Source organism: Sceloporus occidentalis, unplaced genomic scaffold (genome assembly GCF_023333645.1).
Source record: "Sceloporus occidentalis isolate IW3139 unplaced genomic scaffold, rSceOcc1.0.p SCAF_37, whole genome shotgun sequence".
NCBI classification, from domain to species: Eukaryota; Metazoa; Chordata; class Lepidosauria; order Squamata; family Phrynosomatidae; genus Sceloporus; species Sceloporus occidentalis.
Genome location: NW_028317017.1, coordinates 3,323,540 through 3,336,668, shown reverse-complemented (window position 1 = coordinate 3,336,668; position 13,129 = coordinate 3,323,540). Strand labels below are relative to the sequence as shown.

The window sequence follows — 13,129 nt, the reverse complement described above, 5'->3', positions numbered from 1 at the left end:
CAGCATGTCAATTCAGCATATTATTTCCATAGGAAAGGAAGCTGTAAGTGGGTTACACCCAATCGTATGTCATTACCTGGTTTGTTTCACAGGGTAAACACAAGCCTGCAGCAAAGTTATTGCATGGGGAGACAATATATGGGGTCTAAAATGTTTTCTGGGGGATATGCCCGTAATGACATCAGTGGACTATGGAAATACAGGCATTGTGATTATAGTTAGTGTCATTAATAGAATGCAACAATTTACCCAGATATTTACACACTAAAACTGGCAAACCGATACAAAACATAAAGAAGGCCTTTGCCAGCTTGTAATGTAAAGATCACATACAAAAATGGCTTACATTTCTACTAAATTCTACCCTAAACTCTTCACGAGCAGGTGTCTGAAAACTTTCTTATGCCATCCTACACATATGTACCCCATTAAAGTCTTAGTCAAGGTTATCTACCTTATCAAATTCAAGACAGAAGCACCTTAACAATACATAGTAAAAAGAATGACGACTGTATGATGGCATTAAAAGATGTTGAGTAAGAGTTTACTATCTGTAAAATATGAAGCTCTCCCACCCCTAGAGATTTGCCAAGGGTTTCATTTTTAATGTTTTCTAATCAACTGAATGACAATCATTGGCTTAACCTCAAGAAATGTTAGGAATACAGGTAAATACACATGGGATGGGATAAGGGATAATACAAGCAGTGGTAGAAGGGAATCAAACAATGTTTCAGAATGGGACCCCCATGACTTCTGTTTATGAACGAACTGGCCTTCATCACCTTACTGCACACACGTCTGATACAATTTCAAGCCTCTTGAATGTTATAATGTTAATTATACATTTTTACTTTGTTGCACAAAAATCCTGAATTTCTGTGTCACTAATATTTCTCTCTGATGTATGACTGATAGACTCATTAAAAACAGATAAAGAAAACTTTGTATCTCAGATACTAATTATATTATCATTAAGGCTTTTATTGCAGAGGCTCCAGCAGGAAGTAACTGCCTTATAAATGCCAGATGTCCTTTCTATAAACTTGCAGCTACAGCCGTTTGCCCTAACATGCTGGATTATTTCTGTTTCAAACTCCACACCTTAAAATAAAAAAAAATAAAAAAAGCATAATACTAGATATTCTATATAACAAGGACGGGCAGCATCAGTTAGCGTTAAAGCCTCAGGGCAGGAAGCTACACCCTATTGCAGCAAAAAGACAAGTAAAGGGAACAAAAAGGCTAGACAATAAAGTAATTGGACTAGTACATCACTTGCAAGAACAGCCACAGCTAAGTCTAAATGAGTGTCTAGATGGGATTTTCATTTGCGTTCTAAATAAATTGAGTATTAATTATCAGTATTCCTTGTGTTTTCTTCGTAATAAGAGTGTTGCTAAGTTGTGTTAACGACTTCCATGGTGTTACAATGATGTTGTGGTGTTTCACTATCACACATAGCATTTATTCAATGAATTGAAGGTCGTTGTAAATCCTCAGTATCCAAGGACTCTGCTGTTTGTCTATCTTGGCCACTTGTACCACAAATAAACAAACACACTTTCTAGTGCAACGTATATCCTTTTAAAGCGCAAATGCAAAGGCATCCAGCAAATTCCCTCAATCATTTAGTTAGAAGAAGAAGAAAAGAAAAAAACCAGTACATTCCTTAAATCATAAGTCCCTAAGCGATTTCACAAATCTGTAGTGTGGGTGGCATTTGAACATTCCTGCTAACATTGAACCATTCCTGCTAAACCGGTCTTAAAAGCCTGAATGAAAATGTTGTATATATGTATATGCAGACAGGTCTTGGTATTTGTAAATATTCATCCAGGAGGCCACAGCCCAGTTTCTCTTTACGTCATAGTGTTTTAATGATGATGCATACCAGTTAATTTGCTGTACCCACAATACATGTAACTGTTTGTAGGGTTTCTTTTCCTTCTGCCTTCAGATTTCAGTTCTACACAATACACATTATTTAATGCCCTCTCTCCTGTTATAGAACTTAATTTTCAAGTTGTTTTACATAAAACGATACAGTAGTGAAACATTCTGCAACAGATGCTACTTTCACACCTGAGATCTTTCCAGGGTGGACTCCCTGGCTTTTCCCCTCTCTTGGTGGTGAGGCAGTGAGCAGGGCTAGCTGCGTGTGGGAGCCAGGGTAGCCCAGTTGGCCTTTAAAAGGGCAGGAAGTAAGTGGAAGTGGGTATGATCAAAAACGGTTCCCCTGTGGCGTGAATTAGGATAGTAATTAATATACTCCTGGTAAAACCAGGCCCTCTGAGGTCAGGCCACCAATCAGTGTTGTAAATACTTTGGTTCCCCCTGATCTCTGATCCCCCAAAAGCACTAAGGACCGAAGCATGCAGAGGAACACATAGAAATATTTAGCTGGGTCGCAAGCAGAGCAAAAGATACCCTTCAAATTGCCAGATTGTACGTTTATTTGAGCAGGGCCCTCCTTACCTTTTGTTTCTGAAAAGTAATTATTCTTACAGCATAAGAACCAGATGCTTAACCTGGTGTGACCCTGCTCAAAAAATATCTATAATCTTAAACCTGGCTGAATTATTGAGTCTACAAGCATGCATTCTTCATGAAAATGAATCCTCAGTATGCAACATATTTAAATTTGTTTAATTTAGAAAACGTGTTGTGCCTATAAACAATATAACATTTAAATAATGAGAAAATCAGGCTACAAATAAACAAAAGAAATTAGAGAAAAACTTGATGTACAAGTTAACTGTAATTATTAATTCTGTGGAGTACCATAATGTTTTTTGTTTTTTTTCTTTACCTGGGATAGGCATAAAGCTATCTTGTATCTAAGTTGAGACCAACTGATTAAGGTCTGAGTCTCTACATCAGGAAAACAGGTAGACAGGATGGGTTGAATGATTCTTATCTGCCGTCACATTCTATGTTTCTACGGATCAGTGAGTGACTGTTGGAAACCAGTTACTACTTGCAAGTGGACAGAGGCAGTGGCCCAGAGTGAACACCATTTAAAAAAATTATGCACCCATAAAAACTCAGCATTGGCATTAAAAGAATAATATGAATTCTGTTCTTCAGATAATAAAATGTCACACTCAAGATTGAAAATGAGTTAACAAATAAAGAGAATACTGTTTTATATGTGTTAGTGCCCCACATAACATTTGTGTAACCTTGGTTATTATCCATAAGCAAACTTCAGAGCATTAAAATTGTATTCAAACAGTAACAACTGAATCCTTCCACAGAATCTGTGACCATACTCCTACTTGTGTCTTTTTATATTGCATATGTGCATTACTTTGGCAAGAAAACCAGAATGTAAACATTATATATTATACTTTAATTATGAGTTTAGTGACTGGTTTTTACAACCGTTAATTATTTTGACCTCAATATTTATTTCACGTAATATGACAGATGGAAAATGCCATTTCAGAATGATATATGCTATTACTATGTGCATAACAATGTTAGAAACTAGTGTTAAGCAAGCAAATGGGATGCAACACAGAACAGACACAGAATATCTAATCATGTCAAAGCATTCATGTTTACAATATCCTACTGTCAAAGAACAAAATGCATCACTCATTAGAGGTTTCCGATTTCCAGCTAGTAAAAGGGTAACAGGGTGTGTATTAAAAGCCATTACTTTCACACCCTGTTCTTTTACTTGCAAGGCGGAGATCAGTTCTCATCAATAAAACTATTTTATAAAGAATAAAGCTAGCTGGGAAAATCTTTGGTCAACTTCCAAAAGGCACTTAAAAATTTGAGACTAGTAATTGAACAAACACTGGTAATAACTCGGTTCTCATTCCCATACCAGTATTAGTCAATGTCAGTTCGCTATGTTATGAATTGTTGGGTTTTTTTATTATTAGAGTTTTGTATTAATTCTTCTCGATATAGATATATATGAAAAAAATCAAATGTCAGCTAAGAGCATTATATATAGAAAGCATATTATAATAGTATCTGTGTTTGATTTTCCCAGTATAATAAAGGAGAAGATTTGGGGGAAAAAGCTAGTGCACATTAAAAAAAAATCTTGTTGGTACACATACTTGGTTCCAGACACATGAAATATCACATGATTCAACCCATATAATGACCTTGATCAGATTAGTTTGTGCTCTTGCAAGGCCCACAACAGAATGGTGCAGCTGCTTAGAAAATAATACAGCTCTATAGCAAGAGTATACTTTAGGTCCTGTTTACAAGACTGCCAATCAGAAATGTCAGAAAAAGTGATAAGTTATGGGGTGACAAAGCACTCAATTGTTTATTTAAAACATATGTATATGTTGGGTCAATAATCACAATAATGTGTTTGTAAAGTTGCTGTAACTGTATCAAACTGTAGTCAAATACTTGATTTTTATAGTAAATGATTTTTTAAAGACTCGAGAAGGGTGAATGGAACATATGCGTAAGTGCATTGAACAGATTATATAGCACTCCTCTAGATAAGATAAGAGAGAGATAAAATCATCTCGCTTTGGAAGACTGATTGAGTTGTAAGAAGGCACCACCAACATCAGAGAGTCCAACAATTTTCCCATACTCCTATGCAGAGAAAGTGGGAAAAAAAAAAAAGAAAAACTAAGTAAGACTTATTATTTTATTTATAAGCCAGTTGTTGGGTAGGGTAACGTTTATTATAACATGTACAGCTATATACCTAATAACTTACTGTTTGCACGTTTGTGTGTGTATATCACATTGCATACACACATATAGGGTACTTTAACATGGCAATCTAAGCAATACATGACCAGATAGGTTGACAGAATCTTAAATATTTATGCTTCAGATAACTGACTTTAAAAAAAGTATTTACTGGGTATGTGTGGGTTCTTTGCTTTGTTATATACTGTATATTGGTTAAAAGCAAATATATATATATATATATATTAAAATGAGAATAATTGCCTTTATTTGCCAGCTTTGTTAGATCACTAGGAGCCCCCCCCCCCCATCCAATTAGCCTTCTAGCTTAACCACCTTCATGTAGTTTCCTAAGGTGTTAATCCTTTGGGCATCTGTCTAATTTAAGATTCAAAGTGATTTACAATTTTAAAAAAAGTACTTATATCTGCATGAAAATATACAGTGAAGCTATCAGTTTGTTCAGATGCATTGTTTGTTGCTTCACAATTTAAAAACATCTAATGCGTTCCTTCTGTGTAAGCGAGACATTATCTCCCTTTGCCAACATTTTATCTCCTTTGACTGCGCAGAGTGCATTACTCTGAAACCTAACACCAGCAAGTGCTGGCGCATGGATAAATCCCAGGTCATTATATTATTTAGTGTAACAAATAAAATATTGAGATTAAATTAGGTTTATTCACAAATGCATTCAGAATTATAGAATTTGGCAGCAGATAATCATTTGACCCACCTAGTCTGCCCATTTTTCCCTAATGTAAAGTCTCAGGCCTTAATCAGACCTTGGCCTGGTCTTAGATTATTATAGTAATTTAAATACCATTATTTTTCTTTATCAGTGATCTGGTTTCATAAAGTTCAGCATAGATACAGTTTATTTCCTTGGGAAACAAGTAAAAACTTTTGAATCTGTTTATTGTTTCAACGATTAGTTGAAACAAGTAAAAAAGAAAAAGTAGGCCTCTGGTTTTATTTTGTGGTTAACTGCATGGGTTCAAAGACAGAGAGTTCCAAAGTGGAAAAAACAAACACTGGTTTAAAAGACTAAATTTAAAATTTGTAAAGATCTTGAACTTTAACAAGTCTATTTTACAAGCAGTTTTTTATTTTTTCCCCCCAGTTCTTATGTTGCATTGCGTTATTGTGATATCGAACATATTACATCTTATCCTCCAGACTATTTCATTTTATACCTGCTTGAATATAATGCCGGGTGAGAAAATGATGAATAAAAATATATATCATTTTAATTTTTAAACCTCATATCAATAACGCTGTTGCTTAAAGCAGATGGACTCCTGTTTACCACATTCATTGGCAGGTACCAAATCTGCAATAAAGAAAGATATAATTGGCACCTTGCATACCATTAATGTGTGATACTTGTTAACTCACCTCCACCATTTAATTATGGTAATATTGTGTATGACTACATCATATGTGACATGACCATATTGCTTACCAGAAAGGCAGAAGGCATTCATAGTGTGTTGTTAATATGTGGTTTTTGGAGTGTTTGGAGAAATAAAGGTATCATTCTAAAACTAAGCTTTAGCTTTGCAAGACATCAATAAGACAATGTCTATGTTAGGCATGGTACTTGTAGCTAATGGGTGACTGTATGGATATAGAGAAGTCTGAAAAATCTATACAGTAAGTCTCTAAAGTAGTAAGAAGAATTGTAACAGAATTCCAGGGCTTCTTCCAGCAGAGAAGTGCCGTTTAATTCTGTGGGTATGCAAATTGCACAACAGTGGAGGGATTAATTAAAGCGGCTCTGCGTGTCTCTTTAGCAATAAAAGAGTTCATTACTACAGCTCTGTGGGTCTCTTCAGCAATGAAGAGTTTAATTCTGACTGCTTTGGGGTTCTCTGGAAGATAGGATGTTAAAAGGAATGGTGCTGTGGTTATTGTTAACATCAGTGGACACCTCATAAGCGATGAGTGCTAAGCTATGATAACTAAAAGCCGAGAATAGAATATCTAAGAGTCAACAGTGCTTTTCTGGTTTGGCGTGGAATGCCTTAACATTCAAGAAATAATTAACAACTGCATATACTAGAAAGGTTGTTTCCCATAATAATTGTATTAAGGGAAACTGTTTTGTGCCTATTTAAACTATGTTGCCTATGAAGCTCAAATACGTTTTGCTAAGCTAAACATACAATAAACAAGAAACAAATCACAATAACGGACAAAGATCTATTTGATGAAAATATACAAATCTATACCAAACTGGTTATAAAGCTGGGAGTATATAAAATTACATTAATGTGAACATGATTAAGAATGGTTATTATAACATGTAAAGTTTTCACACTTAATTTGAACACTGCAAAATTATTGTGAAAATTGTTGTAGTGTAGCAGTCGAGGAGGTATCACGTAAACCGTAGGTTTGATTTTAGCTGGAGGCCATTTGTAGCTGGCCCAAAACACAACCAATTTCCACAATAAATTAGTCCTGGAACAAAAGATCCCCCAGAGGAAGGCCAGATGGGGAGAATTCTGTTTTGTTGTGAACAGCTGCACCTTCAAAATGAATGTTAGCCTTTTTGCTGGTAGCTATTACCTAGTTATAGCATTTCAATTGGGTCCTTTTTTCCAGTGTTAAGATCTTGAACTGGTTATTTTATAGTACGATTTGTAGATAAGCAGTAATTACAATGCAAGTGTTTTTATGAGTATTTCAGATGCCACAAATGAATGAGGAGTTAATACGTATCTATCCTAGTTTAATCAGTAGAACAGGATGCAATTTGGAAATCAACATGGCACACCTGGTATGGTCTCTATGGGTTGGATACACCTCTAGTATTAAATATGTATGTACGGTATAATCTGAATCAGGTTTTCAGTATAGTGCCTTTAGGATCAGGAGAGCTTTCAACAGGTTTTTAAGGCTCTCAATAAGAGCTCCAATATAACAAAATATTTACATTTTAAAAATAAAAAGAACATTGTAAGATCATATGATCTACTCCATGAAAAATTGCCACTGTTTTTCTGTATATTTGGAAGTTCCAGATGCAACATCCTTTAGAACAATGCTGTCGAAAGAAGGATGGCAAGGAACATGGCAGAACTTCATTCACAATATTCAAGTCAGAAAAATTAAATATTTATACATTTATCATGTTAACAGTCAAAAGGTCAGTACATAATCAAACCAGTTAAGTTTTATTACCTTAGACCAACACTAAAACTCATAGAAATAAAACAAATACTTCTTCTTACTATTAAGCTCACTGCGTATTTTATGTATATGAGTTAGCTGTATAGTCTGGGCTTCATTTAGTCCTTCCTTAATGCTTATGACCATGGTCAATCCTTTGTTGGATGGCTCCTTAAATCGTTTGAAAGCTGTTCTGTTCCGATAGCTCACAATTTAAATGTGGAAAAACACTATGCCAATCATCTTCATCCATCTCCATGTTACAATATGTGCTTCTTCCAGGGTATTTCAGAACCAGGATGGTGCCTACCACACTGTTGAAAACATGGCCTTATTCTAAAGTGTGCCACATAATGTGTTATTTCCATCACATGTGTTGGAATGTACCATAAGTTAGGAGTTATGACAACTGATCATTTCACATGGGCCCAAAACCACATGTATGTCACATCAAATAAACACTACATTCTTCTTGCATGTGTTAGAGAGAGAGAGAGTGTGTTTACAGTTTGATCAGCAGAAATGCATGACTTGGGTATCAGAAAGTTAACTTACATGACATCATACCAAATCAAGAGAAAAAAAACCTTGCAAGATAAATACATCTGCAGGCATAAAATCATTAGGTGGTGTCATTGTAGAACATCAAGTACATCAGGTTAAAAGGCAAGTCCGAGTAGCAATTGTGTTAAGAGGAAGAGAACTTTGGTGGGGGGGTCTGTGATATTTTAATAATGTAATATCTTTCCAAGCTCTTGGTAAGTGGAAGCTGTTAGCAGTGTTTCAAACAAAGCAGCTGCAGACAAGTCAAGTGAGTGGGTTACTAGCAGACTTCTTGGGGAATTGTGGACTAGTTTGACAGAGTATTTGGGGAACATGTCCCTCCCTAGCTGTTGCTTAACAACAAGTGGCGTGAAACCTAGCGAGTTACCGGCAGCAAAAGGCAATCTTTGGAGAGCTCCAGATGCTCTGAGTGGCTTGGAACAGCGTAAATGTTAGATATAGTTCAGAACAGCTAAACTGTTAGAGGTTACCTTACCCTTGCACAAGGCATGAATATCAATATGAGTAGGTAGATCAACATGTAGGGGGGCCTTGAAATTAAATTAGTAGAATTTATAAATTACTACAGAAAAAAAAAAGATATAAAAAAGACAGACCTAGACATAATATAATGGGGGTTATGGATAAAATGATTTTGGTAGAGAGAAAAGAATCAAATTCAGCATTAAAATAAGCAACAGCAGTTAATTGGTTTTTATAGAGATACAATCACTCAACAGCAGTGTGTGTGTGTGTGTGTGTGTGTGTGTGTGTGTGTGTGTGTACACACACAAACATATATAACACTTAATGTCCTGCAGGATGAGCCAATATTGCTCATTTCTTTTCCTTAAGGGTGTGTGATTAAGATATGAATCTATTTAATAGGTTTTCAAATTCACCAAATGTGTCTAAAATGTGAATCTGTTTGACAAATGGGATCCCTTAGTGCCCCTTTATACATGAAGGCTTTTCTACAATAATTAGGCACATGCATTATTTTAAAGCCTGGTCGGAATTAAATAGTAAAGTCTAAGTCACCAAAATACCGTATTCACAAATATATATCGTAAGCTTGCGAGCAGGGCTCTCTCCACCTAATGTATCGGTTTGTCTTAGTCTGTCAATTCTCGTCTTGTCATACCCCTTAAATATATGTATTGTCTTAAGCGCTGTGTAAATTGTTGGCGCTATATAAAATAAAATATAATAACAATAATAATCATTGCTTTAAAGTTGTCTTAATGTTACATACGCAAACAGTTAGAAAAAGAAAAAGAAAAGAAAATCATCATACTAAATCTGCGATACACGGGCAATATCACTCATTGACACTCAGATAATGGTAACACATTTCTTTCCCCCTTAAAAGATCAGTCACACATTGCAGGCTCAACAAAGGTTATCTGACACACTGTCTAGCATCTCGTGGGTTATCCCACCATGTTGCATCCCATCATATCCTGAGACATTCCAGTAAGCCTCCATAGAGTAATATTCTGGCAAATAATTTATTATAAATTCACATTTAAGTGATAAAATCAATGGCACCCTTGAAAATGTCAGTGATAACGCACTGTTTCTATATATTCCACTGTTTCACAGCAATTTCTATTATTAATCTGGTTTTCGATTAGAAGAGAGAATATAAATGTTTTCTCTAATTCATTAAGATCAAAGATAATAAATGAAGTGGCTTTTGTCCAACTGAAACTGATCTAGAGAATATTAAAATGCCATATCATTAAACATCTCCTGTAGAGATTTTTGGAATTAGCCTATATGCAGAATTAACCCTTTATAAAAACAGTCAATTTAAGACATTAATTTACAAGCTAGATTCAGGCTAGCTGTGTACAGATTCATTTCGATATTCCGTCCCCTTAATTAGTAATTTTTATACTGTCTGTCCTTATTTTAAATTCCCTGTTCTAAACAATGTTGTACAGATACCATACATATTATTCAACCCTTGGCTCATGAAAATGAATAACACTTGATATCTTTATGTCACCAAGGAAATCCAAGGCATTCCGATACAAGGAAGTCAAACTTGCTGATTAAAATGTGGTTGGCAGAAGGTATTAGTCACACATGACAGTTGGATGTATTAATTCAGCATCTCATTTCCAGTTCTCTGAATACAAGGCAAATTTACCAAGGCGACCTCTTCTTACAATTCAGTGTCTTCAAAACAAAATGCTAACCCTATTTCATATCAACTAATGTGCAAGGAGATGCAGCCTATTGACATTCCTGCTGCTAAGAAAAGCAACACAAATCATGCTTAACCAAGACAAAGCTGAATGGGTGTAATGGGAGTTTTAGTCCAATTGGTTGTCTAAATCTGCATTCACATCTACTCATGCAGGTATGGAAGAGTAAAGCTTTGTTGAAGGCTTCTGTTAGCATTTAATGTCCCTAGCACTAGCTTTAGATTGCAAGCTCTATGGGGGAGGCATAATATTTGCATACAGGCACAAAATACATAATTGATATCAGAACAGATACAATTTGTAGAACCTGTACCATTGCCAAGTCAGACCTATAAACTTTACACCGTATGACCGTAATGATCAGTGGGAGGACAACATGTAGAAAGAATCCTGACCTAAAGACAATCTGCTTAGTAGTTGTATTCACAGGATTATAAATCAGTTTTTTTTTGGGGGGGGGGGTTACAAAAGAGGGTGCCACAAGGGCAAAGCATCTAAGGGATCATGGATGCCCCCTCTGTAGTACTGCAGAGGTGAAAGAGAAGGAGCAGCAATGAGGAACAGCCAGGGACAAGAAGAAAGAAGGAATGGCAGAAAATGGGAGAGAAGTATATGCAAGACCCCCCCTCCTCTCCACTAAATGGGAACAAAAAGACCAGAGAGAATGGTGAGAGACAAAGGACCTAACATGTCAAAAGAAAACAATGACCCATTCAGACTGCAGTACCTTCATACATTCCTACCCCTATATTATTCTCCCAGGTTGTGCCATTTTCCTTTAGGCTTTATTTGGGGTCATATATGTCCTTGTATTCCCCGTCTTCATTGACGGTTAAAGTTTGCATCATACACTTTAGAGGTAGTAGTATATATACGCGATGTTAACACATGGGTAAGGAAAGAGTGCCAGGTGTGTAATGAGCTGTAGCAGAGCCTACTGATGAAACGTAACCCTTTTAGTGCTTAGAAGTGTGCGAAACGTATTGCTTATGCCACTGACGGGGAAAGGGTTAAAATGATATCGCATATATAAGACGTATAAGCAGCGTGAGAAATGTCTTCTAGATTTCTGTGGACCAATAAAGTGTGTATAATATACATGTATTTATATGCACATATACACACCATAGAAATGAACCGTAGCCTGATGAAAAGTAAACAATAATAGTTTGTGGGATGGTTCACAAAATATCTTTGCACCCACTTGATTCAGCTCACAACAATAACAATCAACAGAAGCAAAAGAGCTCTGTTATACGTCAGACTTACTTTATCCTGCTTGCAGTCTTCAGATTGGGAGACAACTGATGTGGCAGGGGGAGACTTGATCCCTGGTGTTCCCATGTTGGACACCGCAGAGGGCTGCTGTCCTGGGTTAGAGGCTCCCGGGTTAGTGCTACTGGTGGGACTTGAGCCCCCTTTGTCCCCAGTGTCCACTTTAATGAGCCTGTGTTTGGGAGACACATACTTGACGTCAGGTGAAGGACATGGTGATGAAGGCGACTGAGCTGTATTAGCAGCAGGCACTGATGTAGGGGCTGTGGAGGAGTTTTGAGAGGTACTTGAACCTGTGGCACTCGCAGGAGTATAGGGGTCCTCAAAGTCCCTATCTTTCTGCAGCTTGTATGCAGCCAAAATATCCGGTTGTCCTGCTGGAGCTACTGGGAATTGAGGTCCAGTGGAGTGAAGATGATGATGGTGGTGGTGATGATGAATAGGGGCTCCCCCAGCTAGGCATTGCCGGTAATCCGGTTTAGGAGGGGCTGGAGGCGGTGGCTTGGAGCTCTTGAACCCTAGGTGCTCCTTGATCCATTTGGCCATGCTGCCTGCACATTGCTGTCCCGTGCTGGCTGTTGGTGGGGGGCTCCCTCTGGTAGTAATGGTGGTGTCCGCTCGGACACTTCTTGAGGAGTCTGCTGCCTGCTGCTGAGCACTGCTGGCTGAAGCCGAGGAGTGTCCGCTCAGCAGCATGAGAAACACGGGACAGAGAGAAAAGGAATCCAAGCAAACAATCAGGCACTGGAAGCAGCGTGGTGAGCAGCTGACACAATCTGTATGAATGAGCTTGTGAGAATGTTCAGAGCACGCTATATACATATACACACATTCTAGTGCACTAGGGAAGGGGGCAACTGCGCCACCTAGTGGGAGGAACATTAGCTGGCTCACCAATTGGCTCTCGCTCTTCTACAATAGAATGCACACGCAGCCTGCACTGTAAGTAGAGAGTTAAGAATTTGGTGTATTTCCGAAAATACTCGAGCTGCATTGTGTAAATGTTTACACACAATTCCACTGAGCTGCCTGCAGGAAAACACATCAAGTACCCATCGTTCAAAAAGAGATAAGACCTTTCCAGGGCCAGGAAGTTTTCTTAAGATAAAATATTTGAGGTCTCAGAAAATACATTTATGAGTAAAATAAAACAAAAACAACCGCATAATCCTAATATTTATAGCATATGTTTTCTCATTAAGGGTTAGAGTGTCTCATCAAAATTACCTAAA

At 37.1% G+C, this 13,129-nt stretch overlaps 1 protein-coding gene across 1 annotated transcript in view; it reads right to left on the bottom strand.

Moving 5' to 3' along the window:
- SHF (Src homology 2 domain containing F) overlaps positions 1-12,260 on the bottom strand; it is a 111,511-nt gene extending 99,251 nt beyond the window's left edge. Inside the window, exons 1-3 of the mRNA XM_089488264.1 lie at positions 12,200-12,260; positions 11,986-12,148; positions 5,020-5,036 (exon numbers count right to left, since the gene is read on the bottom strand). The gene's annotated coding sequence lies outside the window, so the exon portion shown is untranslated. The remainder of the gene's footprint in view (positions 1-5,019; positions 5,037-11,985; positions 12,149-12,199) is intronic.
- Between the last annotated feature and the right edge of the window lie 869 nt (positions 12,261-13,129).